We start from the raw sequence: 23,962 nt of genomic DNA, 5'->3' as shown, positions 1-23,962 counted from the left end.
TCGAAAATGCTCCGTCACCGGCTCATTTTTCAATAGTTTTCTACGAAAAAAATACAAAATGTTCTTTTAACAATGCTTTGTATAATGCAAAAAATTTGAATACATTTGTTTGAACGATAGCTCTAGAAAAAAATCGTGAAAATGGTGTTTTTTATACCCGTTAGACCCTACCCCCCCCTTAAGTTTAAAAAACAAATCTGATTGCTTCAGCTCATACCGCTGAAAAAATTGTATTTTTTTTAACAATCGGCAGAAGAACTTGAAAAATCAAAAAACCAGATAGTAACGTCGTAAATGTGCTAAAAATAGCCCCCCGCAGCTGGACACAATGATATTAGCGAGTTAGTCATGTCCCCCCCCCCCCCGGCGTCCACCAAAAACCGTCAGAATATATCAAATGCAGGCGCAGACCACCTATCTAAACCTAGATAGAGCGGCCGAATGCTCGTTCATCTTTCTCATCCCAAACCCGAGATCTGGGCATCAATAAATTATGTCGGGAAAACTGGACCGGAAATAAATGATAAATGGCAAATGGGGGCGGCGGCTGGCAGTCTCCTAGATGGTGTGGTGCACCGAACTTGCCGAAATAAAAAATCGAAAACCATTCCTAGAAGCGCCTAAACGACCTAATGGTTCCTTCTTTTGGGGCCTCAGGACGAAGACGACGAGGACAAGTGATGGTCTGAATTGGGGGATGGTTTTTGAGGAGCTGAAGGGGGATTATCTCGCTTATCGATGGTTTTTATGAGGCACAAGGCGATCCAAACAAAAGAAAGAGTAATACATAGGCATAAAGTTTTTCTTTTGCCACCCACCGAGGGGAGAAAAACAGAAGAAAAAAGGAAGCAAACCAAATAGACAACTACTGGAGCAGCAGCAAGACAACGATGCTAAGGTTTGGCTAAGACGAAAACTCACAGACGACGACGGCAATCAACTTTTAGTGTGTAAAAAGAAGAAAATAATCCCCAAATGAGCAAACCGGGAGCATCCAAATCTTAGACAATTCCGAAAAGGGGGGACCAGGGAGCAGTTGAAGCCGTCTCAGAACAAGAAAACGAGGGGTTAGAAGCCGAGAAAATGGTCAAATCATTTCGAGTTTTCCTGAAAAACCAGATGGGACTGCTTGTCGTTGTCCTCATCATACCCCACCGAAAAAAAAACCAGAATGAAGCGATTAGAATTTATTTTCTTCGTTTCGTTACGGTTTCTATTCGGTGTTTGCTTCTTCTGTATCCTCGTTCAGGGTTTATCAGTTTGGGGGAGCTGAGCTCAAAAAGGACCATCTCTGACTGGATTGGGAAAACAATTTTGTTCGTCTCGACTCTGTGGGTTTCTTCATAATCGTCATCGTTATCATTCTCGACATTTTTCGTTTCGGGTGAGGTGTTGAATTTTGATGACTTTTGTTTTGACTCCCGGACGATGCTGGAATTTGATTTTCGGGATTAAAGTTCTTACGGCCACTTAAAGTTGGATGGTGTAAGGCTCTTGAGATGATCACTGTTTTGTAGGAATAATTTATCATGAAATGCTAGATTCAAACAAGCCCTTTTTATACATTTTTCTTCTACACATTTTAAAGAATTTTTTTCATTTTTCAGATTTACCCTCTTCTTCTGTTGGCCAAAGGACCCATACAATTTACACACCTTAAAATTTAATAAATAATCATCCAGAGATTTTTTGTGTTTAAAAAACATGCATCAGGTGACCTTTTTAATCATATTTGCGCATATTTCTAATTTCATTCAATGCACAGATTTGCTTCGAAACACGAACCGTTTTTCATTGTTTTTCTTCGTTCATACCAATCCCCAGCTAAGCACAGCTTGACCACATAAATCATGTCGGACACATTTTGTGACAGCATCATATTTTGCGAATAGTTAGATATTTGCAATCCTCCGAAGGGTCAGCGCCCCCGGTTGCGTCTTTTATTTGACCATTTTTGGCTACACCAATAGAGGGTGCGCACCGCAGTGAAAAGGGCAGAACTTATTCCGATTCAAATTACAATTATTTATTGTTGTCTAACCCGGAGGCAACTTTGGACATGCATCGGGATCGCAAATTTTAATGGACGAGCTTTGTTTTTGGCTGGGTATACGCGAAACTGAATAGGGGTTCATAATCTCCCCTATGTCAGGTTTCTACAAACGGTGAACGGGCATTAAGCTGGCTAAAATTCGTTCTGCTAAAGATTTTAGCAAATGAGGCGAGACTTGGCGAATCTCACCAGTTGTGGTTGAAAAAGTATGATATAATCTAAAGATTAACCAGGAAAGCTTTATGTACAGTAGCGTTTAAAAAAGTATGAAATCACGTAATCAGCGCACTCTCTTCCAACGTTGACAAGGTGCCATTCCTCTCTTGGTCGATATCTATTATATAAAATTCTCTTGTAACGGTGTTTGTAGTACTACTCCTCCGAAATGACCCAACCGATTCAAATGAAATTATTTTTAGAATATTCTTTGGGCATGCGAATCGGTTTATATCGAATAAAAACAACAAAAAGTCGCAACAATTGTCCGTAATCATTGAATTTGTAATAAATTGAATCAAATTAAAGTCATGGCCTTCAATTTTTTCGAGATTTTCTTTCTTTTGGGCGCCGGGCGGGCGGTTTGTTTTTCATCTCCATGGTCGAGGCGTCGCCAGCAAGCGTCGAGAAAGGATAGTTACCAAGGCATAGCATACTGATTAGTTGAAATATTTGGGCGCGCATTTCTAAACCAAGCATAATTTCAATGCATGTGGTGGCGATATGAAGCCTAGATGTGTTTTTATCTACTCGATTCCTACATCATTTGTACAGCACATAGTAATGCATGACGCCCAGATTGATATTTTGCCGATCAAATCAAAACCATTTACCTAAACGATTTAAAAAAAATGAAACTATTTTAGATTCAGAAGAAATTGTTGTCTGAAAAATATGAATTTAGAACTGATGCATATAAAATAATGGTATGACTTTGCGGGCATTTAAAAAAATGAAAGTGGGAAAATTTACATACAATTTTATAATCCAATACCCCTAGAATCATTTTTTGAACATGTACAAATGTGTTCAACTGAAGATATATGAAGTGCTATTAAATTTACAGAACAACTCAACTTTTTTGTCAAATCATTCACCGAAAAACTGTTTACAGGTTCACTGTTTGTTTACACAGAATTCAAGTACGTATTTAACATAAACGTGTGTTTTTGTTTACTATATTTTGGCTACAAAGACGAGACTTTAGATCCGCGTTTTGTGATTGATATTCCAGAAACATTATTGTTTTGATAGCAGAAGCAGTTTTTTTTGGATAAGTTTTTATTATGACCTGAAAGTGCCGAAAATAACATTAACTCCTGTCATTTCACACGGTGAAACAAGTGGCAACGCGCCTTTTAGCCATTAAACATATACCTTTTAAGAATTTTTTTCTCCAAAAAGGTCAGAAAGGGTATCCCGAGTGGTGAATTTGAAGCGGATATTCAAAACTTTTAAATGTCTTTGTAAATGAAGGTCTCATGGTAAGACAGTATTCAGTGAAATTGAAGTACCAAGCATTATTTCATTCTGAAGAAAAACTGCAGATATATCAATGAAAGTTGATAAAAAAGACAAACAGGAACAAGTATTTAATTCATTTTGAAGTCTTTACACTGACGCATCTGAAAAAGAATAAAGTGTTTCCACTTGCATCAATAAATGGGACACATGTATACTTAGATATTTCTTTTTGAAGGAATATGAAAGTTGAACTGTGATGATAGCCGAAAGACACTTTAATGTTTTCAAAGATTTCGAAGTATATTTACATGAAAACTTCCAAAGAAAACGAATGAACTCATGAAATCATCGTAGCCTTAACAGGTTAGCTCTTTTCGGTCTTTCTAATTTTTAAAAACCTGCATTTCAATCAAATGTTATTGAATCTTGAAAATATCACATAATCTATATATATATAAATGAATGTTTGTCTGTCTGTCTGTTCCCTATAGACTCGGAAACTACTGAACCGATCGTCGTCAAAACTGGCATCTGAGGGTTTTTGAGGCCGGGGATGGTTTCTGTAATAGTCAAAACTCCATCCGACTTAAGGGAGGGGGGGCTTCCATACAAAATTTGTAGTTTTTCGAAACAAATTAAACTCATGACATCCATTTTCTTGAGATTTTTTTTCCTTTGGGCGGTTTGTTTTTTCGTCTCTATGGTCGAGGCGTCGCGAACCAGCGTCGCAAAAGGAAAGTAACCCAGGCATAGCATACTGATCAGTAAAAATATTTTGGCGCGTATTTCTCAACCTGGGGTTTGTTTTTCGTCTCCATGGGCGAGCAAACGTCGTCGCAAGAGGATAGTAACCAAAGCACACTGTTCATTGATTGCTGGAAAATTTAACAATAAGGCGCCTGTTTCTCAAACACGTGGGGCAATATGCAATCTAGATGTGTTTTTTTCTTGCTTATTTGATTTGTACACAGCACGTGGTAATAAATGACGCCTAAATGTGACACGGATTGGTATTTTATCAATCGAATCAAAACCAATTGAAAGATTTGCAAAAATACTTCCATATTTAGTTCGTGTTAATGTAGGTAGCATTCGACTTTTCATTCAAAGAACATTAGAACATGTTCAAACGTTCAACTTTTTCTGTTAAAAAAAAAATTAAAATTATGTTTTCTTCTAGAAATTGTTACTTCGGCCGAAATACACAACTGAAACGAATTTAGAAATGAAAATGGGAGCTTTTTATTTAAAATAATTCTTAAATAACCATCGTACTTTTTGCTTACATACCAATTCAAGTACGTACTTAACATGAAAAGTGTTTTTGTGTTACATGGCTGCAAAATAGAGACTTTTGATCCGCTTCGTTTCTGAAAAGCGAGACTTTAGAACTGATATTCAACTGGACGCAAAATTTTTAAGAGAAATCTTAGTATACCCTTAAAGTGTTAAAAACAATATTCCCTTCTGTCAACTTACACGGTGGGGCATGGGCAAACGTCGAACTTTTAAGAAATTCATCTTCAAAATGATTCAATATGTTGGAAAAACCAGAAGGGGTATTCCGGATGTTGAAACTGAAGCGGATATTGGATATTCTTAAATTTCTTTGTAAATGAAGGTCATTCCCTTTGAACAGCATTCGTTAAAAGTAGAGTAACAAACATTAATTTATATTGCAGGGATACTGCAGATATATCAGTGAAACTTGATAGAACAAAATGCAGGAATTCGTATTAAATCCATTTTAAAGCCATTACTCTGACGCATCTGTAAATAAGCTTTGCATTGACAATTGCCCCAATATACGGGACAAATGTAAACTTAGAAATTTGTTTTTGCCAACATTTTTGAATATTTGACTTTCAAAGAGAAAATATAAAAAAACGCTGAGAACTTATTTAGTGGTGCAACTGATATTTTTTTAAATATTTATATTTTTACCGTAGTTAATTTATTTAAAAAAAAAAGAAATTTGCACTGTATTTATACATAACTAATTTAATATATTTTTCATTACCATGATAAGTGCTGTTTGGGTATCGAGCCGGTTTAATTTGCCTACCTTCTTCAAGCAGTGAGGGAAAAAACTGAAAAAGATGGGAGAGCTCCCATGTAAATTTAAGATAAAGAGCTTTTCAAAGAAGGGACCATATTTAAAAAGGTTTTTTTGGGTACAGAGTACAAATTTCAGATCTTGAAAAACGAGTTTAGAGATCATGTTTCAGTATATAATATATAACATCTTCGGATTGCAATTCAGAACTGCAGCTGCAGCTCTCATTTCAAAGTTGTTGGTTCTGAAGTATGATAAGGTTTGATTTAAAAAAATGCTCTCTAAAATCTAAATTTGAATAAATTTTTACAAATTACATTGATTTCCGGAAGGTGTAGCAAAGCACAACGGGTCAGCTAGTCTTAAATAAAATAGCAGACCACCTCCAACACTGTTCAGGAAATTAAATCAGAACACCCCAATGCTTCAGTAAGAATCTTTAAAAAAAATTGTTTAAATTGGCAGATATGTCCATTGGGATAAAAATCCAAATAAAAATGCTGTAACACGGTTGAAGTAAAAAATTTAAACACATTTTTCCCCCATTCAAAACTGATCGTTTTCTTGATTAATTGGGTTAATGTTCAAAGAAATTTTTTGCTTAAACAAATAATAAAACGGCGAACTTTTTTTTTGGACATGGTTTTGATGAACATATGGATATTTATTTCCACTGCTGCTTGAAAATGGTCAGTAAAGAATCATCTCTAATGTTTTTTAAAATTTCTGCAGTTTAAAAAAATAGACCATCCAAAGTTACTCGGGAGCTGAAAGTGCTGCGATAGGTAGAGTATTGGACAAATACTCCAAAAATGGTCCCGATATTCAAAATTCTTTTTCCATAAAGTATCATATGCAATTAAATTCAATTATTGAGAAACTTTTGATTTCGATTTCAACCTTAAAGTGAACTCGAGTAAAGCGGAGTAAATCAACTAAATGGTATTTAATAAATGAAACATAGATATTATCAACGTATAGTTATTAATGGAGCAAGTTACAAAAAGTGAATTTTTTTAGCATGAGTCTTGCCAAGTTTGATGGTTACGTTGAGTGCTGAAAAAATCAAATTTGCAACGGGAAGCTGATACCTGATACCATTCGGGAATATTCAAAGCATACGAATCAAAGAAAAGTAAATGAAAAGGATTCATGTAAAATGCATGTAAGATTGATTGGAGCAATTTTTTTGATAATTTATGAAAGGACCCTTAGAATAGAGTTAAAATTCTTAGATTTGATTCCGATATATTAAGCGCAACAATTCGAGTAAACGGAAAAGAAGGATATGTAAAAAAAACTAGGACATGTTCACGAAAGCGAGACGATTAACAATCAAGATTTGATGCTTTTTTAAAGTCAAACAGCGAAGAAAAAAAAAAGGAAAATGGACGCCAAGTTTAACATGGTAAAACGAAGTTTACCGGGTCTGCTAGTCTATTATATAAAATTCTCTTGTAACGGTGTTTGTAGTACTACTCCTCCAGAATGACCCAAACGATTCAAATGAAATTATTTTTAGAATATTCTGTAGGCATGCGAATCGGTTTATATCGAATAAAAACAACACAAAGTCACATCAATTGTCCATATTAATTAAATTTGTAATAATTTGAATAAAATAAAAGTCATGACATCCATTTTCTTGAGATTTTCTTTCCTTTGGGCGGTTTGTTTTTCGTCTCCATGTTCGAGGCGTCGCGAGCCAACGTCGCAAGAGGATGGTAACCATGGCATAGCATAGCATACTGATCATTGAAAATATTTTGGCGCGTATTTCTCAACCAAGCATATTTTCAATGCAAGTGGTGGCGATATGAAGCATTGATGTGAATTTTTTTCTTCTTGATTCCTTGCTATTTTCTACAGCACATGGTTATGAATGACGCTTAGATGTGACTCAGATTGACATTTTGCCGATCGAATAAAACAAATAAATTTTATTTTGCCAAAATCTGAAATTGAAAAGTCAGGCATCCATTTTTAGAAATTTTCTTTTCTTTGAGGGGTTTGTTTTTCGTCTCCATGGACGAGGCGTCGCTAGCAAACGTCGTTGCAAGATAATAGTAACCAAAGCATACTGTTCATTGATCGCTGGAAAAATTTAAAAATAAGGCGCCTGTTTCTCAACCAAGTACCTATACCTATGTCTTATGCACGTGGGGGCGATATGCAACCTAGATGTGTTTTTTTTCCTTACTTTTTTGTACACAGCACATGGTCATTAATGACGCCTAGATGTGACACGGATTGATATTTAGTATATATCAACGAAAGTTGATAAAACAGACAAACAAGAACAAGTATTAAATTAATTTTAAAGTCTTTTCACTGACGCATCTGAAAAAGACCTATGTGTTTTCACTTGCCCCAATAAATGGGACAAATGTATACTTCGATATTTCTTTTTGTCAACATAACTTTTTTTTTTTTGAAAATATTATTTTTTTCAGAAAATATGAAAGTTGAGCTGTGGTGATATTCGTTTGCATTTGCCCCGGTGTTTCATTTTTTAAATGAACTCACGAAACCATCGAAGCCTGAACAGGTTATTTCATTTCGATCTATTAAATTATAAAAAATCTGCTTTCCAATTAAATGTTATTAAATCTTAAAAATATTACATAATCCTAAATGAAATTACAGATCACCACCAACAATGTTCAGGAAGTTTTGAAATCAGAACATCCCATTGCTTCAATTAGAATCTTTAATGTAATGGGTGAATATATCTAAAGATATGTTTTCCTCCTTTCAAAACCAATCGTTTCTTTGATTCATTGGGTTAAAGTTCAAAGAAATTAATTTGCATTTTTTGCTTGAATAAAAAAAAGGAATTTTCAGTATACAAGATCGTCAGATTAAATGCCATGACAAGTGCTGTTTGGGAGCATTTTAAGTTGAAATGTGTAAAGTCTATAATTTTAGTATCAGGCGAAACTTTTTGGAAATGATTTTTGGTGAAAATATGGATTTCAATTCAAACTACTTCGAAGCATGAGGATGGTGAATAAAAAGCTGTTTGAAAAACTCCAAAAATTGTCCCGATATTCAAAATTCTATTTTAAAAAGGATTCATTAGCAATATATTCCAATAAATGAGAAACTTTATATTTCGGTTTAAACCTTAATGTGAACTCGAACAAAACGGAATAAATCTACTAAATGGAATACTACAGCAAATGAAGCAAACATATTTTCAACATACAGTAATTTATGGAACATGTTACAAAAATTGGATTTTAAAAGAACCGTTGAGTTAAAATTCTTAGGTTAAATTTTGATAGAATTAAGTGGGACGATTCGGGTAAAGGGAAAAAAGGGAAATATAAAGATAACTAGGAAAAATGGAAAATGGACGCCAAGTAGAACATGGTAAGACGAAGTTTACCGGGTCTGCTAGTAATGAAATATTTATTCAAAGATGTCAATCGTTAAAATATAACTTGAACTGAATTTTGCCATATTTTCAAAGCAATATGAAACTCTAAATTTTTCAAATAAGTAGTTTTCCAAAATGTATGTTATGGGTACAATTGATTCCTAGAGTCCAAAAAGATGATGTTTTCTTCTGAATGGATCTTGATCATTGGTTATTATGAAATTAATAATATGTGTCCGAAAACAAATGTTTATCCAGTAATGATCTGTTAAAAGGACTAAAAAACTGAATTTTTACAAAAACTAGAAATTTGCGCCTTTAGGTATGCAATGACTGTAGGATAATAGACAGACTTTTGGAATTCTCTTTGTCTGATACTTACAGATTGTGAAATAAAAACTAATATGACAAAAATTGTTAACAGTCCTTTTATCTTCGGATTTTGCTAGATTTTTGCCTAGGATCAGGGCACCTTGCATTAAAGATCAAGTCTCCTGTAACTTAGAAAATATATTATTTTTTTTAGTCTCACGAAAATGCTTCTAGTATATCTACGAGTTCATAAATCGTTCTAACTTTTGGAGCATATAAACTAGAAGTTAGACGCTGTCCGAAAATGCAAAAGACGGCGAGTTAAAAAAATTTCTCAAAAAGATATGATGAAAATAAGAAAAGGGGATCAAGTATACCCATTCTCCCCTATAGGATCTCAACATGTTTCATCTAAATCGAATCGAGTTATCAAAAATGTACCAGTTGTTCATTTTAAATGGACGTTTGTTGAAAACACAGTGAATGTTTTATTGGATTTCTCTTTCATAGAATCAAACATCAAAAATGTCGTAAACCGATAGAAACTTCCTGCCTACAAATTTTGTTTAGCGTTAATGGAATAGTTGAACTGAATGTAGTGGAAATTTCATGCACAAATATCAAAGCACCACAGCTCAGTTGCAAAATTAACGTAGCACCAACTCCGCCCGCTTCAGCGTTGCTTTGAAATATGGTTTTATTATATTTACAAAAAAATCTAATCGAATCTAACTCGAAAAATAAAAATGTTAGAAACCTGAAAAATTTCTCGTGTTTTAAAGTCGTGAAAAGATCCAAATTAACAATTTTGGGGAAGATCTAAAGACCTCCGACGCACATTGTCAGATAATAAAAAAATCCCCAGATTTTTTATTAACCCTAATCCGCTCTTGATTGTCAATATGACACTACCTATTGGAAGTTTGACGGCTTGTAACTTTATTCGGGTTCTTAAATAATAAAACAATTTCTTCGGGACCCTCAATGAACTCTTGAAATCTTATGGACGCACCAGGAAAGCCCAGAAAAAAAAACTTGTTAATCAGACCTTGAGTGTCAATTTGACACTCCTCGCTTAAACCGCTATATCTCTCTCGTTTCTCAACCGATTTTAAAAAAAAAATTATAGTTCTGAAAACCTCGTATTACCTCGTAAACCTCAATATTGTTTTTCAAACAACACAACAGCTACAACACATCAGTTTTCCGTTATTGACAGTCTAAGAATAAAAACATCGAAAACACATGCTTCGGAAAAAGGGGGGCCAGACATTCGGCCGAAGGCCGATACGTCGAAAGATGTTAGGCCGAAGGTCGCTAAGCCGAATGGGTTAAAAGGCCGACGGATGTTCGGCCGAATAGGACAATAGGCCGAGTGGGACATTAGGCCGAAGGTTATTTGACCGAATATTATTTGACCGAATATTATTTGGCCGAATGGTCATCAGGCCGAATGGTCACTAGGCCGAATGGTCATTAGGTCGAATGGTCATTAGACCGAATGGTCATTAGGCCGAATGGTCATTAGGCCAAATGGTCAATAGGCCGAATGGTCAATAGGCCGAATGGTCACTAGGCCGAATGGTCATTAGGTCGAATGGTCATCAGGCGGAATGGATGCACGGCAGGATTCGATCATTCGGCTTTACGACCAATCGGCCTTATGGACATTCGGGCTATCGTCCATTCGGCCTAACAGCCATTCGGCCTAACAGCCATTCGGCCTAACGGCCATTTGGCCTTACAGCCATTCAGCCTAACGACCATTCTGCCTTGCATGCAGACAAGTGCAAAAGGTTTCGTATTGAGCAACCATTCATGAAGATCATTCAGCCTTATGATCATTCGGCCTAACGACCTTTTGGCCTAGCATACATTTACCCTTATGACCATTTGGCCTGACGACCATTCGGCTTAATGGTTTCGGTCTAACGACCTTCTAGCATCCATTTAGCATTATGACCATTCGGCTTTGCCACCACTCGGCCTTACGACCATTCGGCCAAATGACCATTCTGCCAAATGACCATTCGGCCTTACAACGATTCGGCCTTACGACCATTCGGCCAAATAACCATTCGGCCAAATGACCATTCGGCCTGATGACCATTCGGTCAAATGACCGTTCGGCCTAATGACCATTCGGCCTTATGACCATTCGACCTAGTGACCATTCGGCTTCGTGACCATTCGGCCGAACATCCATTCGGCCTTGCGTCCTTTCGGCCTAACAGCCTTTGGCTGGATAACCGTCGGCCGAATAACCCATTCGGCCTAGTGGCCTATTCGGTCAGATAGCCCATTCGGCCTTACGTCCATCGGCCGAATGACCTTCATGACTTTCGGCCGAATGACCCAGCCTCAGAAGCAACACGTTGCACATAAAGATATTTTTTTTCATGATATTGACTACAAAAAATGTAAAAAAGTGGTGAAAAAACCGTACTATTCAATCAATGAACCGTCAAAATTGTTGGAATCACATCAGATAAATTTTGAAAATGGATTAGACAGTTGACGTAATATGGTACATTTACGCATTTTTTTATTTTCAAAATACGAAACGCAGATTTTTTCACGAATTTTCAAAGGCAGCTGTTTTTTTTAACTTGCAATTTGTCCAGATTTTCTTTCACTTAAATTCAACTTTTGAGTATATTATCGCAAGATTTCCGCAATTTATTCATATTCACCAGAAAGCCAATTTAAAACCAATTCTTATTACATAAGCACTGCGATACTTTACAAAATATGAAAAATAAAAATGTGAAATTCTTTCTGAATATTCATAAGTTAGCGCAAACTTTTTTCAAATTTCTTTGTGGTCAAGAACTTAAAAAAAATCCAAAATTATATATCCATATGTGCAACGTAAGGCATCAAACTTCAACTTTCATGGACTTTAAGTGATTTTTTTTTGAGTATTCCGTTTTCGATCTACAGTATTTTTTCCGAAGCATGATTTTTCGGATTTTATTTTCTTAGACCTTGAATAACGGAAAACTTAAGTGTTGTAGCTGAACATTGTCTGGAAATTATATTTGAGCTGCATTTTGAGGTTTCCAGAACTATAAATTTTGTAAAAATATGTTGAAAAACAAGAGAGATTTATTGGGTTTAGTCAGGAGTGTCAAATTGGCACTCCAGGGACTGTAACGGGTGTAAATTTCAGGGTTAAAGCTTACGAAAGTTGCGCTCAACACTTTTTATCACAAAATTTGAACATAGAAATTTGCTGTTTTTGGGTGGTAAAAACCATGTTTTCGGATTCAAAACAACGAGAGCCTGTCCACATACTAAATTTTAGCTTATTTTGCTAACTGAATATCCACTTTTTTAGCTCACCTTAGGTATTAACATAAATCTCTTATCTACTTTAAATGTTTATCTGGCGCAGCTCGAATCATTTAACTGTTCTTAAATAGTCGCCAAATATGAATTAACATGTCCAAAAAAACTTAAGCTTTTATTGAAAGTCTTGTCAAAAGTATTATTTTTCAATCTACAAATGGTCCCTTTCGTCCTTCGTCTTGAACATTTCAAACGTCATATGCGTGCATTCTAAACTTTATTTATCATGCTCGATTTATGGTACTCATACTGCCCCAGAGGGGGTTCTTATTATGCTCCTATACCCAAGCAACCAAAAGTTACATATTTACTTGAATGAAGGCTTCTGAAGTTACATATTGGGTGACAAAGATAATCAACTGCCCAATTTCCCTGAGTGAACTTTGTGTAAGACTCATTAATGAACTTGAAAGTTGCAAGAGTGATTAGCATGTACGTTATATGTGACTTATTTAGCCAAATTCCCATAAGTGAACTATATGTACTCATTAATGAACTTGAAAGCTGCAAAAGTGATTTATAGGTACGTTGTACGAGACTTAAGTCACATAAAGGGCACAAAAGTGCTCAAAACGGGATTTGTTAAGTCACAAAATGTGCATTGAGGTGCTTTTAAAATCAAATCACAACTTCGAGTTTTAGTTTCAGTGAGCACAACATCTAGGCGTGGTCTAGTGATAGCGTCCCAAGCAACCAGAATTTGCTTAAAAAAGTTCCATAGAAGCTTAATTCGCTTTCGTTCCTGTCTGAAGAGAATGCTAATCAGCCCAAAATATAAGTTCTTAAAGCTACTTTAAAGTTCGTTCAAGTGGCTGTGAAGAATGCTGGGCATATAGTCAAAGTCACTGGCCCTTAACGCAAGCTGCGTGTGAAGCAGCTCAAGTATAAGAAGAAGAAGAAGAAGAGAATGCTATTCAGCCTCTAAGAGTATGCCAAAACACTTCTATCCGCCGAAAAAAATCCGGTTGACAGAGTGCTTTGACAACTTGATGACAGTTTGCTATCATTGTCTAACCGGTCTATCATGATCTATTTCATTGATTTCAATTTTAACTACATAGTTTTGATTACAAAAGCTTCTTATGCTTAGAGAATTGAACCGCTGCTCTCTAGGTTACAATAAAACTCACCAGCCTCTCGACCAATCCAGCAATAGTTTATTGCCACTGTTATATTTAGTATTTAAACGAATTTTAATTGAACTCGCATATGAGCGATTTTCAAATAGGTTCGTTGAGAGTTTATACATTTTGTTTGTCAAGGACTTTCAGTACACCAAATAAATATGTCTTTACAAATTTTTCATGATCAAAAGTTTATTCAGATAAATCGCTCCTTTACATTATTACACAAAAGAAACTATTACCTACGGTAGCGGCCTAGTCCTCCAATAAAAATCTGTAAAATTCTTGAACATATTTGTTTCAACCTTAGAATTTTTTTCATTTTGCGTTGAACTGTATTCTAAATATGAGCACTGATATAAACAAAACAAATACCATGACATAAAATTTACAATCATAATAAGATCCTTAAAATACCTAGAAGTATCTTAGAATTCCCAAATGAGTTCCTTGAAACACCTGGAAGTATCTTAGAAAGTACTTAGCGAACGCAACCGACCTTCTCAAAAGAAGTTGCATTAAATGCGCTTAGAAGTTCCGTAATCGGTATTTTAACCTTTCTAAAGGCGATGGAAGTCCCTGAGGAACTTTCACGTAACGTGAGTCACCTAAAGCGCCCTTAAAAGTCGAGTTGGGAATCCAGCGCGTAGCATCATGGCGGCACCATGTACAGAACATAGTAAATAATCAAGAGAAGGTGATATGAACCGATGCCAAGGGTGCAGAGAGAGATTTTTGGACCATTTTACGATTTTTTGGAAGCTGCATAAAAAGGCCGCTGGAAGCTGAATAGAAGATCATTAAGACTTGTAAAAAAGAACTTGAAAGTATCAATATAAACTAAAATTTTGAGCTGCATAGAACGTACTTCATATCAATGATGGGGCTGAGTAAGCGTTTTTGTACTTGTTCTATGGGACTTTTGGTTGCTTGGATAGTGACCGATTTTCAGCTTTCGACAAAAAAAAAATCAAAATGTATTTTTAAATGTGTTTATCTACTTTTTCAAGTTTCAGCCAGATACCAAATAGACTCCTTTAGTGTCTGTACACGAAAAAGTGATGTAGCTCACAGAATGTAGCGGTTCGTCCTCCTTAAGGTGGCCATTATGTCCTTAACTCCCCTACGTTGAACTTAAACATTGAATTTATATTTAGTGCAATATTTTTCAAGAAAAGGTTGAGAAGAATGGTATTTTAAATAAATTTTGATTAATTAGAAGCGTAATTAAACGGATTTTTTGGACCTCAGCTGAATTGCTCTCTTTGTGACTGTCGTATGATTTGTGTTTTCGCCAGCATCATGTCTGTATTTTATATATTTGTCATATACATAGGAAAACCACTCAACCTGTTTGTATGCACACACTTTATCAATTATGGATGGAGATTACCATCGTTCCCGCAAATGCATTCCGCCAATTATAATGGCTCCAAAATGTTTGAGACTACAATAAATTGTGCCGAAATCCGGCAATGAATGTTCCGAAAAACATGACACATTTTGGCTCGTAAATTGGAACCCATTCGGGCGTGCGACAAGCGTGCGTCTATCTGGGAAATTGTTCTCGTATATTACAAATTACCATCCCCACCCACTCACTCCACACCCATTGAGAGACGTTCGGATGCAAATAACTCAACAACGAAAACCAGACATTTAATTTATGCAAAGGCACACAAACGCACCCACCAGTCGAGATGGGGGAGGTGCCCGGTAAAATTTAATTCAATTTCGATTCGAACAGAAAATTGGACGCGCTTTGTTTTTACACACACGCGTCATCATCATTAGCTTGGGCCTGGGCGCTTCGAGGAACCATTTCCTGTTTTTGGACGGAATTTCCGACTGATAGGAGGCAACCCCCAGTGCCTATCTCAAAAAATACCGGATGATGGAAACTCATTGAACCAAAAAACTCACATCTACCCTGTTATTACCGATGCCGGCGAAGTCTTCGAGTGGAATATTTCGAACCGAACAGCGCCCAAATTCCGTAACTGGGTTCTCAAAGCGCTTCGACACCCAGCCCAAGCCAAAGCTTCGGAACCGGAACTCCAAGATCATCATCCGACAAACCCCACCAGTAGGTTACACCTCAAAAACGTCGGATACTGTCAAATTTAACATACAGTATCTCGGCGGCAGAGCATTTCAATTTATGCTGCCAGAACTTATCTAAATGGCAGTCGTGTCCTGGAGTTGGAGCCTGGAACCAGACTTGGAGTTCCAGCAGCGACGAAAAAATGCTTCTGATTTATGGCATCATTAGAATAACTACGCGCGCGTTCCTCTGCTGCTGCTGCTTTCCCGAAGGAGCTTGCAGCTGAGATAATTCGCGCTAGCTGGTATCCTACTTAGGCAGAGTAGATTGGGAAAACCAGCTGCTGCGCCGTGAGGAAAACACCAAGCAAGGGGAGGTGTCAAAATTTGAAATTTTCTCATAACGAAGCCGTCGTTGGCAGGATTTTTTAAATTTTTCTCTCGCTTCACACAGACGTGACATCCCTAGTTTAGTATGCGATGTGAGTTGACTTGAAAAATTAGCTTTATCCGAAACTACCATTCATTGCTGGTGACTGAAAATTTACATGCATATTTTGCTACTACGTGCGGTTTGATATCTTCTGTTATCTTTGTAAGGCTCTTATTACCGTGTTACATGTTATTTTCGATGGTGAACAGAACCCTTAGTTAAGTTTTAAATAGAAGAATAATACTTGCAACATGTATGCCAATCAAATAGACTTTAATATTCTGATTTGTAAATTGTCGTTCCTATTTTCTTAAAGATTTTAAAGAGACTCCAATGCCTTTAAAAGCTCCGTTTTTGATCCAACTGAAATTGGTTACAACGTGACGGAACTTTCGTGTTCATCCCCTTACAAACAACAACGGAACACTGAATGCCAGTCACAGGGAGCAATAACACCATCAAAGATTACAACAACATTGGCCCGTTTATTATCGTTTTATTCGTTATTCTATGCCCACTGATTTTCATTTGCTTGCTTTCAGCGTCTGGTTTTGCTGTCCGGCGAAGAAGAGCAAGTTTCTTCGGAAACAGTGCTTCCAAAAATACAGTTTTGAACAACCTGAATAACCATAAGTAGAATCCTACTTTGTCTGTGATTCTGCTATCTGTAGAGGATAGATGAAATTAATAAAAAGATATGTAAATAAAATAAGAAGGTTAAAATAGGTCATAAATAAACATGTTATTGGGTTTCGCGTTTCATCGTAAAAGTTGAGAGCCAGCGAGAAAAATCCAAAGCTCCCAAACAGGAGCAGAGGAAACATTAAGTTGTTCTACGACAGTTGGCATAAACGGATGCGTGTGGTTTATATGGAAAATATTTAGAATCGAAGGGAAACTTAAGGATTCGACACTATCGGAACTGGCCGAATTAATCTTTGGGACATTTTACGCTTTGTCTTCAGCATCTGCGTATTACACTCACATCCATCAATTCTAAGCTATCCCAATCAGCTGACCCAAGTAACAATTTAGGTTTTATAAGGTACTCCATACCAACTATAAATTAAAGCTATAAAACCTCGTCCGGTTATGTAAGGATCTATAAAACTGCAATACAACGCTTAGTAGCACAAAAAGGCCCTTCTGCAGTAGGTTCTGCAGAGCAAATAGTAAAACCTTGCCAATCCAAATCAACTTTCAGAGTTCTTTGTGAATTTCGCTTTTAAAACCTATTTATTATATTATATTCATCTACCAATAATTCTGCTCCAGATTTGGGTTTTCAATAATAATTTACAAAACAATTGAATCTTATTCAAATCAAAATTGAAAAAAAAAACAAAGCACAATGGATATCTTAATTCTTTAGGTAATTCAATGCTATTTTCTAAGCCGGAATGCTCAATACCTGCTATTTATTTATTTGCGCTTTCAAATTTACCGCAAATAGGTATGAGAAAATTTGGGAAAAATTGTGGGCCTGCTGTAAATCGTTCTTTTAAACAATAAAAAACCGATTAAATAGATCGAATAAATATTGCTTTCAACTATTGAATCATCTTTTGGTTTGTAAATAAATTTTAAAACATTATCTCAGCAATAAGGATATCCAAATTTATAATGCGTGGGTTAGGGGATAAGGGTTAATCTCTAAAATAGAAAGATTTCATTTATAAATTCACCATGATTTGTCTAACAAATGGCGCTAATATATGAAATTAATAAAAGTCGTTATTGAACTCTTTAAAAACGATTTTGCTTTCTGAAAACTGCTAATAAAACTATTTTTTCTTTTAAATAACCTTTTTGTCTTATAAACGTGTGTGAAATTTGAAAAGGAAGCTTGAATGGTATTCTATAAACCGACAAAGTTATATAACATTCTGTAAGTCTTTCCTTCAAAACTGAGTCAGGCTTAATGAGACGACTGACTGTTGTAAGCCAATTATTCGACCCAATAACTTTTATAAAACTTTTACAGCGTATATAAGTTTTAGTTCCTTATAAACGGTTTATAGGCGCCACAAAAAGTTATTTATTTGCATGTTTAAAACCTAAGCCACTTGTAATGACCGTATAAGAACACGAAATACTAGGGCTTTTATAAATCTGAACAGGTTCATAGGAAGGTATAATTAAACATTTTCAAATCCTTTATCTTTTCAAATATAAAAATGTTTTATAGGACACTCAAAGTGCCTAATAAAAATCAAATCTCAAAAGTTTAATGTTGTTATATAAGTTGGATATATAATGGGCGTGTAGATGTCCTTGAGACTAGTTGTAAAAAGGTTATTATTAAATGATTTTTAAACCAATAATAGATATTATACGTCCTTTATAAACTAGCGTTCGAAAATTATAAAACCAATCTGAATTTTGTGTGTTACTTGGGGAATCCACAAGAATTTTCATTCAAACACAGAACCTCCCTCCCCACCCCCTTTCGAAGATACTGTTTTCTATAATCAATCCAACAGAGGATATTCGGATGTAATTTCTCGATAGAGACATTTTTGTTTCAGAACAAACTCTCAGAACACGATAACACAGATTTCGTCAGATCGATTTTTTTTCATTGCATATATTTATTATGGAAATATTTCTTATGTTTGTTTTGGAGTATTTATTGTTCAGATTTTGTTCCGATTTGCCCTATTTTTCAAATTAAAAAAAATCGCTCAGTATTGCCCGACCATGCGGATAGGGAAAATAAAGGCATAATGGCCATCTTAAGGAAAACGCTTATTTAACCATTAAAAAACAGTTATAACTTGTAAATTACGTCATTGTTTTGTGTTCAGACACTAAAATAGTTTATTTCCTTATAGGCTGAAATTTGAAAAAGTAGAGAAAAAGATTAAAAAATGCATTTTAATTTTTTCCGAAAGCTGGAAACCAGTCACTACAGGGGCATAATGAGAACCCTCTTTGGGGCAAAATAAGTACCATTAACCGGGGCACGATGAGCGTTTTCTGCCGTGGAATCTAGCAGCGAATTCAGTTCCATGTAATCAAATGAATAATTGAGCTACAACTTGACTTGTTTGGCGTAGAGGCGATCGGCGCGCTCGCTATACCGGTATACGATTTCTCATGCGTTAAAAAGAGAAAGAGACTCCAATTTCACACTGATTAGCTGTCATTCTTTTGGAGAAAAGTGCAAGCTTTATTCTTTTAAGCAGGCCCAAGCCCAATTGGAAGGTGTTGGAGAGATAATCAGAGGCCCAATAGTCAGATGTATACTAGTAAAGCTGTAGCTCTATAATTTAGTTTACTACATCGAGTTGAATTCGCTGCTAGATTATACGGCAGAAAATGCTCATCGTGCCCCGATTGATAGTGCTCTATTAGCCCCGAGTCAACAAATTTAAGTAAATACGCGTTTTTAAATTGATCAAAGTTAAAAATCAAAAACTCAATGATGGTGAAAATTGAGAAACAATGTGCACATAATGTTGCAGTGCATACATTATAGAAAAAGTTGATTTTACAGATTGATTTTACTTTACAGATGATATGGAGATTTCTTTTTTGGTGAAAAGTTAATACTATAGGAAGTACGAAATAAATTCTCAAAAAAATTTATTTAAGAAAATACGTCCTTTTGTAGGAACGAGGAATGCATTGCTTATTAAGCCCCATGAGCTAGTCATGCCCGTATCTCCTCTACGTGTGGTTAAAAATATGATATGAAAATAATATCTACCTTTTTGCTACTATGTTAAAGATAGCTTTCTCAAATTTGACCTTCATCTAATTCGATATCAAACAAGTCATTTCAAATTGCTTGGCACCTGCTTCAACATGTTTTGTCACAGACTGGAATTCATTCTCTTTTTTGTAAAAGCGAAACAAGCGCAAGAGATTCAAATTGAAAAAAAAAATTATGGTATTCGACATGACTGAGGATATATAAAATACAATGAATTTCTATGGCATCGTTTGTTATATGGCATTACTAAGCAAAATATTTTCTTGTTCCTATTTTAAAGTCGGGGAAAAAATCTGACATCAAAAATTACCAGCGTATAGAGATCTTATACCGCATACCGAAACTTTTTGAAGCAATTGTAAACGGAAAAAATATATAATCACTAGCTGACCCGGTGTGCATTGCTATACCTTGCAAAAATAAATGTAATTCGTGAAAATTTATTCAAACTTGTATTTTTGTAAGCTTTTTTTTTTAAATCAATCCTCATCATGGTTTAAAACCAACAACTTTAGAATGAGAGCTGCAGCTGGAGTTCCGATTTGCAATTCAAAGATGGTATATATTATTTTCTGAAGCTTGATCTCTAAACTTGTTTTTCAAGATCTGAAATTTGTACTCTGTTTTTAAAGCTTTATAATGACCCAAATTATGGCAATATTTATGGATTTTCCACCTTTTTCCCAAAGTGGGAAGTTACGAACTTCCATAAAAATATCTGTCACATCTATTTTTGAGTTATGCCAAATATCCGTACGCAAAAAAAAACTTCTTTTAAAATATGGTCCCTTCTTTGAAAAGCTCTTTATCTTAAGCTAACATGAGAGCTCCCCCATCTTTTCCAATTTTGTCCCCCACTGCTTGAAGAAGGTAAGCTGATTTACCTGGCTGAGTTTACATATTTCAAATTGAAAGAAAAAGATTCGCATATTGGAATTTATTGCACATTGTACTTTATGGAAATAGAATTTTGAAAACCGATCAATAGCGTGAATCGGGACAGTTTTGTGAGTATATTCCTTAAATTCTGTATTATGGGCACTTCCAGTCCCTGATTAGCTTAAGATGATGTATTTTTTGGAGTTAAAAAATAAGCTATCGAAATTTTGAAAAAATTGAGGCAATTTGAATATCTATCCTTTTTGCGCCAAAATTTTGTTAAAAATGAGTTCAGTTTCAACATTCGGAATACCCCCCATATTGAATCATTTTGAAGATGAATTTCTTAAAAGTTCGACGTTTGTCCTTGCCCCACCGTGTAAGTTGACAGGAGGGAATATTATATATAAGTATGTACTGAAATTGGTATGTAAGCAAAAAGTACTATATTTTTTCGGAATTATTTAAAATTAAAAGCTCCCATTTTCCCATTCGTTTTTTTTTGAAACAGAGAAAAGTTGAACGTTTGAACATGCTCTAGTGTTCCTTGAATGAAAATTTTTTCGGAAAATAAATTCCCTCACTTTGGTCAATAAAAATCAGTTTTTTTCCTGATACCTTTCACTTATGAACACGTCAGTCCTATCTTATCTAATTGAAAGAAAAAGCTGTTGATCAGTTCATGTGTCGGATCGGATTTTATTACCTTCATTTTCAGTTCAGAACATTTTTACATGTTCAACAAAATGTTTCCGATCTACCTCTGTAGAAAACATCTTATTCACAACAAACATGGAACTATTTTTGCAAATCTTTCAATTGCTTTTGATTTGATTGATAAAATACCAATCCGTGTCACATCTAGACGTCATTTATTTACACGTGCTGTGTACCTACAATTAAGCAATAAAAACATATCTAGGTTGCATATCGCCCCCACGTGCATAAGAAATATAGGTACTTGGTTGAGAAACAGGCGCCTTATTGTAAAACTATTCCAGTGATCAATGAAAAGTATGATTTGGTTACTATCCACTTGCGACGACGTTTGCTTGACCATAGAGACGAAAAACAAATCCCTCAAAGAAAAGAAAATCTCTAAAATGGATGTCATGACTTTTCAATTTCAGATTTTGGCAAAATAATGTACCTATATGTTTCATTCGATCGGCAAAATGTAAACCTGGATCACATCTAGGCGTCATTCATAACCATGTGCTGTACAAATGAGCTAGAAACCAAGTAGAAAAAAAAATCACATCAACGCTTCATATCGCCATCCCTTGCACTGAAAATATGCTTGGTTGAGAAATACGCGCCAAAATATTCCCACTGATCAGTATGCTATGCCATGGTTACTATTCTCTTGCGACGTTGACTCGCGACGCCTCGAGACAAAAAACAAACCGCCCTTTAATTTGTTTCGAAAAACTACAAATTTTGTATGAGAGCCCCCCCCCCTCCCTCAAGTCGGTTGGGGTTTTAACTGTTACAGAAACCATCTCCGGCCCCAAAAACCCTCAGATGCCAATTTTGACGATGATCGGTTCAGTAGTTTCCGAGTCTATAGGGAACAGACAGACAGACAAACATTCATTTTTATATATAGAGATTAAAAACACTCTTAACTGAAAAACAACATGGATTTGTTAAAGGACGATCTTTAACGACTCATTTACTTGAATTTGTTTTTTATAATATCCACTCCATGGATCAAAGAAATTCCGTTTAGGCTCTATACACGGACTTCAGTAAAGCTTTTGATAGATTCGACTTCCCTTTGTTGATTTCTAAACTACATAAAAACGGAATCAGTGCACAACTGCTTAAATGGATTGAGTCGTATTTGAAAAACCTTACACAAATTGTTAAATTCAATGGTTCACATTCGAAAAGCATCTCCGTTACATCTGGTATGCCTCAAGGCTCTCATCTCGGTCCCTTATTATTTATCTTATACGTCAATGAAATTACTTATTTACTGAATCAGCTAAACGTGCAGACGATATGAAGCTTTATATGAAAGTCAATAACGAAGATGATTTCTGTGTGTTTCAAAATGAAATAAATATGTTTTACAAATGGTGCAGTAAAATTCTTCTTGAACTAAACGTGAAAAAATATTCAGATATTTTATTTACAAGAAAAAAATATCCGTAATATGAAATTGTTACATTCGGAAATGAGCCTGTGGAGAGAACCAATAAGATTAGAGATCTAGGTATTATGTTGGACTCAAAACTTACCTTTGTAGATCACTATAACTCACTAATTCAGAAATCAAATAGTATGCTTGGCTTTTTAAAACGTTTTAGTTATAATTTTCAAGACCCATATATAGTAAAAACATTGTACACAGCTTATGTCCGATCCATACTTGAGTACTGTAGCGTTGTGTGGTCACCCTTTCAAATTTCTCATAAAAACCGTTTAGAATCCATTCAAAAACAATTTGTTCTATTTGCTTTACGAAATCTAGGATGGTCTCAGTGCCAATTACCAAGCTACGAATCACGCTGTTTACTAATAAATATTGAACCGTTAAATGTTAGAAGAGAATTTGCAGCAATCTCCTTTGTAAACAACATAAGCGCGTACAGTCTACTTATCTACTGAATCAGTTAAACTTTTATTGTACGTGTCGCCAGTTGAGAATCAGAAATCTGTTTATTTCAACCTCTGCTTAAACTGATTATGGAAAAAATAGTCCAATCAATTGTCTAATTAAAGGGTGAAAACGAAATAATTGCGACACCGAAAATGTCGTTCCTATTTTCTTATAATATTTAGAATCAAACCAGAATTTCAGGGTAGTTTTATACATACATTTACTTCAAAATTCAAAAGAAAAAGTAGTCGGTGGAGCTTTGAGTGCAAAATTGAACGCATTTTCGCTCGATGTCCTCCATCAAAGTCTTTACAGTGTCATACGGTACCAGTTTTTCAGTTTTATTTCCATTTTCTTAACATATTCTTCTCGTCTTTGAATGTCTTCTTGCTCTTCCGAAGTTCCCGCTATATTATTGCCCAGTACTGCTCCTCTGGGCACGGTTCCGGATGGTTTGACAGGTTTGACCTTTGTAACAAAATTGACAGAATTGGCCTTATACCACTCCAGGACAATTTTAGAATAGAGCCATGATGCCAAAT

At 35.4% G+C, this 23,962-nt stretch overlaps 1 protein-coding gene across 3 annotated transcripts in view; it reads left to right on the top strand.

Moving 5' to 3' along the window:
• Nucleotides 1–23,962, top strand: part of LOC129746341 (uncharacterized) — a 583,019-nt gene that overhangs the window by 297,036 nt on the left and 262,021 nt on the right. The window lies entirely within an intron of this gene.

Source organism: Uranotaenia lowii, chromosome 2, assembly GCF_029784155.1.
Source record: "Uranotaenia lowii strain MFRU-FL chromosome 2, ASM2978415v1, whole genome shotgun sequence".
NCBI classification, from domain to species: Eukaryota; Metazoa; Arthropoda; class Insecta; order Diptera; family Culicidae; genus Uranotaenia; species Uranotaenia lowii.
Note: the sequence above shows the minus strand (reverse complement) of the source record. Positions and strands in the feature narration are given on the sequence as shown.